Below are 6,566 nucleotides of genomic sequence, written 5' to 3'. Positions count from 1 at the left end.
AAAAGCATAATGCCCCATTTACTAGGCAATGTTTCATTTTGTGTTTTTCATTACTTTTCATAAGACTAAGACAAATAAACAAATAATTATTTCTAAGAGAAAAAGAGGAAATGCAGCCAAATCTAATAATTGTATTAGTTACTTTTCCTGTTGCTGTGACCAAATATCTGATAAAAAGCAATATACGGAGGAAGAGGTTCTTTGGGATTAATGTTTGAAAAGATAAGTCTATCATGGTGCCAACACCATGATGGCAAGTGGGTAAGGTCTCATTGTACCCAGGGTCAGGATGCTAAGAGATGAGAAGTGGGCCAGGCTATGAAACTTCAGACCCTACACTTGTTGACACACTTCTAGCTAGTTCCACCTCATAAATGTTTCAGAACCTCATAAAGTAGCAACTGCTAGTTGAGAACCAAGTGTTCAAACACATGAGCCGATGGCATTCAAACCACAGTAAACCAAAGATTTCTCTAAAACACTGGGTAAAGATCCTACAACAGCTATCATTGAGTCCTAGCTTGCCCCTCACGTACCAACACGCTGTCTAGAACACTCTCTCGCTTGCTCACTCCTTTCCTGGACCTTTGGATTCTAAGTTCAAATATAGTTTTTACATTCCACAGCTAGTCTCATCTGTGCTGGTGTCTTCCTCGAATGAATCCCAGCTAGGTCTGTGGTGGCGGTTTCATTGGCTTCATAGTTTATCGACAGAGTAGCAATTGTTAAAATCTTGTACCCTCAAAACATGAATCCCCTAATCTTTCATGATTCAAATCCTCAAACTGGCTTTGCTGCTCAGGGAGAACCCTGATATTACCTATCTCAGTATTTCTGTTTTCCATATTCATCTAAATACAAGTAATTGTTAAATTACAATGGGCATAAAATGCTGATAAAGTTGTGTCTGATCATGAAGATAGCCTTGGAATGCCTGATGTTTTTGTAGCTATGGTAACAAAGTCCAGTATTGTCCCTTCTCCTTTGTTTCCTTTCCTTTTCCTTTGACCTCCCATTTCTTTGTCTCGTGTGCTATATATGTGTGTGTGTGTTGGAAGCAGTTGGTGTGTTGATATAAAAGATATGCTGTTTAGTCAATACTCTTCTAAAATCTATCTGGCTCTAAGTCCACTGAGCTAGGATCACAATACAGGTTTTTAAATATGAGTTTATTCTCAACATACATATTTCCTGGAAGCCTGTTAATAGTCACTAAACTGAAATTAGTAATGCCAGACACCAGAAAGCCAGAAAGCCTTCTGTTGGAAGTGTTTCTACTGCTGCCATGTAAGTCACCATGACTCCACAGAACTATTGATGTAGAATTGCCCAACACCACAATAACTCCCTTCTTTCCTGATGCAGAAATGAATCTGTATTGGAGAAGGGGGTGGGCTGATAAATGAATCAGCAAACATTGATATAGGACAGAGAAATAAAGATTCTGAGATCCTGTCCCATGCCAAGATGCCATTCCCTGCCAGGCCAGAAAAGAGAGCACAGCATTATACACTGAACAGAGCTTTTGAAAAAGCTCCCACCTCAAGCAGAAAATATCTGATTGACATGTGGATGAAAGTCAAATGCAAACCTGAAAAGCAAGCTGAGAATCAGGTGGATGGTTTTCTTTCTCCTTGGTTTTAAAAGTTACTGTGTTATCCTAATGTTCCAGTCCCAGAATTCTTCCTCGTCCTACATTCAGATCTTTGATGATGTAGTGACAGTGATATTGATTTGCAACTCAGAAAATCAAGATTGTCATAGAGGCTCTGACACCCTTAACGCACTGTGTGAACTTGACCGAGTGCTTGATCCCTCTTGACATCTTTAAGATTACAGTATCTGATTAGCCGGCTACTCAATACCCTTCTACTATCAAATTCTCAGAGGTCTTGGGACTTTTGCCTTCTCAACTGTCAGTCAAGTGTGTCCTTGTGGCTTTCATGGAAGCTGATCAGAAGATGGTCATAGGACCTGAACCACAGAGGCCACACAGTGTCACACTGTAGGCAATTTTCTAAACTCCCAGGCCACAGTGCCCACATATGATGAATAAAATAACAGCAGAAAACCTATTTCTTGGTGGTTAAATTTTTGTTATTAAAAAATTCAACTCAACAGAAAAGATAAGGAGATAACCTGACAAACACAAATATATTCTCCAATATTTTATAACACTTTGTACCATTTCATTTTTTTCTGTTTACTTTTTACACAGTCATACAACAGTGAATAAAATGTAAATTTAAAATATTAAAATGTATACATGCATTTTATTTATTGGTGTGTGTGTGAGTGTGTGTGTGTGTGTGTGTGTGTGAGTGTGTGTGTGTACACGTATGACATGTGCCTGAATGACAGAGGATAACCACAGAACATTGCTTCATTTCTTCCACCATGTGGAAGCTAGGAATAGAAATGAACTCTTCCAGTTTGGCTTGTAATCACTTTTAGCAGCTGAGATTTCTGATCGGACCTCACTGAATTATTTTAAAGTGTCCTGCAGAGATCCCATAGCATCTATCTCCTAAATATGTCATGTCCCAAGAACAAAGAAAAAAAATGTTTCACAGCAACACCATAGTACTATACTTAAAAATGTAATGTCCATAAGAAAATATAAGCAAATGCACAATTCATATATAAAGTTTCCATTTAAATCCGCTGTTTTGTTGTCATAGTTTCCCCTTTCATCCAGGCTAATTCTTCGGTCTCTTGATTGTACAATTTTGCAGCCTTTTGTGGTGTTAACATTTTAAGAATTAATGGCAGGTTTGTTTTTTTTTGTTTTTTGTTTTTTTAACACAATGTGTTATATAACTCACAGAACAAATCTCATGAATAAAATGTTGAATGAAAGATACCAGATGCAACTCATTTCAAAACAGACATAGTTGTTAACATAGCTTACCTAGGCTGTTAGAATGAAAGCTAGCAGGGGGGGATGGGAAGATGGCTCAGTCGGTAAACTGCTTCCTGCAAAATAATGAGGAACTACATTTGTTTCTCCTGGAGCCATGTAAAGAAGCTGAGCACTACAGCAAATGCTGTAACAACCTCAGAACTGGGAGAGCAGGGACAGGAAGAACACTGGGGCTTGTGGGCCAACCAGTCTAGTTAAGTTGATAAGCTCAAGATTCAGAGAGAGACCCTTTCTCGAAAAATATGGTGGAAAGTGATTTAAGAAGACACCTGATGTCAGCCTCTGGCATCTGAATACATGCACTTGTCTATATATATATGTGCGGACTGTACACACACACACACACACACACACACACACACACACACACAGAAAGATGCCAGATAATATGGAGTAACTAGAAGAATATGAATGTGAGATACAAATATTACATAATTTAGCCTATCGACCTATTATATGAAGATGTGATTACATATTATTTGTGAAATCTATTACATAAGTGTCAGAATGAAATAAATTGAGTAATTAAATTTTTAATATTTTTTATTCCTGGTACATATATCTGTAGTACTCCTCCAAATTAGAGGAGACTATATTATTTGCATATGATTCAACTGGAGTAGAAGGCTCAGAAACAACTTTGTGATGCTTTATCAATAGATATGGTATTAATCTGAAAGTCTACCGAATCAGAAGTAAATTCATAATAAACGAGTTGTGAGAATATTACACAGCTACATAGATGTAAATTGTTCAATGCTTTACCAAATAATGTGTTTTTAATTTCAAGAATGTAGAGAGAAAAATAAAATCTACCTCAAGGAAAATGGAAAAAAACTGATAAACTACAATAAAGTTGATAATTTTGAAATTGTAAATTAATCATTAAAAACTGTGAATTAGCATAAAATTAAAAGTAAATTTAATTACAAATTCTTTTAAAAGAAAGGAAAATATAAGACACAAATATTGGGTATGCCCCACTAATATAATTAAGGTCATAGGGATATTAAAAATTATATATATGTATTCATATATATATATATGAAGGTAATGATATAATTGTATTTAATTAAAATTAAAATATTAAAAAATTTTAAAGTGAGAAAATAAAATATGTGAAATTTATTTCACAATGGCTAACATAAACACCCAAATTAAAGCCTCAATCTTATGATTATTAAGAAAGAACACTTAGTACACTGTGATTATAAATTACCAAACACTACACAGAATATAAGTTACCATATTTTAAAATCAGGATAAAATGAATAATACCCTTGGGATAGATACAAATTAAATAATAATCTCAACAAAACCTATGAAACCTAAAGAGAATAGCAAAATTAGAAAGAAACATGAAAATATTATGTATACAAAGAGCACTGAGCTTGTATTTGGTTCTAAAGGTTGATAGTTGTACCTGTTTAAGGATTGTTAGTTACTTTTCCCATTGACTCCTCAACCTCTGTCTATCCTACCACACTATTGTAGCTCTAGGAACTGCTCCTACCAGAATTACCAGAGCTCTGGTTGCACTAACTAATCAACAATGAAGGTTAGATTTTTGTTAATGTGATGACATTGGGCTACCTGTCCATAAGCATAGCAGTAATCTGTACAGGGAGTGCTTACCACTTACTTTAAAACACAGTCACAAGGAGACACTTTCAATAGATTTCTCAAAGATTTCTACCTCTGTCTCATGAAAAGTTGCTCAAAATCAACCCTCGCGGGACATCGGTAGGTAGTTAACGATTGTTGAAGAAAATGGAAAATAACTTTCTTTAGTGGGATAGTCACTAGTAAATTGACCATGCTCCTGAATAGAACCCGAAATAAATCATGGGTTCACTTAATACGTTAATAAGAAGACACAAAAGTAGAAGGGACCTAGTTGGAAAACGGTTGTGATTGGCAGGTATGAAAGGGTCTGAGAGAGAGTATGGGGGTCAATATGATCCAAATACACTACATAGATGAATGAGAATGTCACATTAAAATCCATTATGGCATATAATTAATAGCTATTTTACAAATATCAAGCAGCCTTCCCTATTACTATGAACAATGCACTATAGAGATGTGGTGCCAGGGACTCTGATGAAAGCCAAATGGAGGCGCAAAAAGAGGCCAAAGCATTGGTGTTGCATGATCACTGAATGAAACCAACCTCAGACCCAAAACACACTCATCCTCTTCCCATGCTGATGAATACTCTACAGAAACACATTGACTTCAGAGCCTATTGTGAGTAACAAAAATAAAGAGCACAACTGTCTTGGAGTCCGGAAGAAACAGCACCTCTGAGAAGGGAAGTAGAGCTCTAAACATCAAACAGAGTGAAAGGAAAAGTAGAGCTGCTCATGGAAATGCGAAGTCATTAATGATTTGAAAGTAAAACTCAGATAACCAACTATCACTAAATGTGATTTATTATAGGAGGGAAGACAGCTTAATTTAGTAACATTAAATGACACTATATGTGATGACAAAAAGGAAAATTTTAAATCATACTAGTAAATCTAAAGTATAAAATTTGTGTTTTTACTAAACCTTTCCAGTACACAGGAAACTTAATATTAATGACATGAAAATGAAGAACTTTAAGAGACAATATCAACGTCACAGGTGAAGTTTCTCTGTGATTCAAAACCTAATTGCAAAGCCATGAACTGTCACTTCTAAGCTATTAGACCTAGAGGATAAAGCAAGATTCAAGTCCGTAACAGTAAAAGTAGACGCTGAGGAACATGTTTAGGAACGCTAGCATATCTCTCTGTTGCTGCAGATTCTTCAACCCCTTGCTTTCGTATTTATAGTTCATGGTTTATAGCACTACATTTTCCATGATTATATATTCCTACCATATGTTTGAATATATTTTTCTACTCCAGTGACATTGCACTCTGATGTTTGCTTAGGCTGACAGAATTTTACTATGCATGAGGCATGTGAAGTCTTGAGAAGTGCTTGGGTGCTACGAAAAGTTGATTCCCATGGTATGATACTGCCATGAGAACATATCCGAGGTTGAAGGCCCATAAGGAAAGACATATAAAAACTCTATTAAGATCAATGCATAGTCTAATGCAAAGCTTCCAAGCCTAGTCTAACATATATTTGGCTATTCGGTCTCTGAGCTGAGAAATGGACACTTGTTATTTTAACTCATGAAGTGATATGAGATTTGCTATGTAGTACCCTTGAAAGAATAACTGAAGTAGATGGTGTGTCTCTTTAAAATTTAATATTGAGGTAGTAATTTTTATAAAAACACTTGTATAATTTATATAACTTAGAGAGGATATGAAAGAAAATGTGGACATTGAAGAAGAGGGTGTGGGGAGTATATACAGGTATACACACAGATATTCATATTTGATCTGTCTTTTAAATGTAATAACACAAAAACAATGCTCTGGAATGTTAACATTGACACTTGGTATTTTTCATATAGACTAAGAAGATAATATGCACCAAACCTGTGAGGTTTTTAAGATGAATGGGTGATTAATATTTGTAAAATGCTTAGACTATTACAAGGCAAGAAAGAACAGAATAAAACAACTGTTGAAAACCAAGGTAAAATATAATAATAATAATAATAATAATAATAATAATAATAATAATAATAAGAGGA

The 6,566-nt window shown here is 35.3% G+C and overlaps 1 protein-coding gene across 1 annotated transcript in view; it reads right to left on the bottom strand.

Annotated features, from left to right (window-relative positions):
• Positions 1-6,566, bottom strand: part of Agbl1 (ATP/GTP binding protein like 1) — a 780,867-nt gene that overhangs the window by 275,583 nt on the left and 498,718 nt on the right. The window lies entirely within an intron of this gene.

Source organism: Mus pahari, chromosome 1 (genome assembly GCF_900095145.1).
Source record: "Mus pahari chromosome 1, PAHARI_EIJ_v1.1, whole genome shotgun sequence".
Taxonomy (NCBI): Eukaryota; Metazoa; Chordata; class Mammalia; order Rodentia; family Muridae; genus Mus; species Mus pahari.
This window is presented reverse-complemented; position numbering and strand designations above follow the sequence as displayed.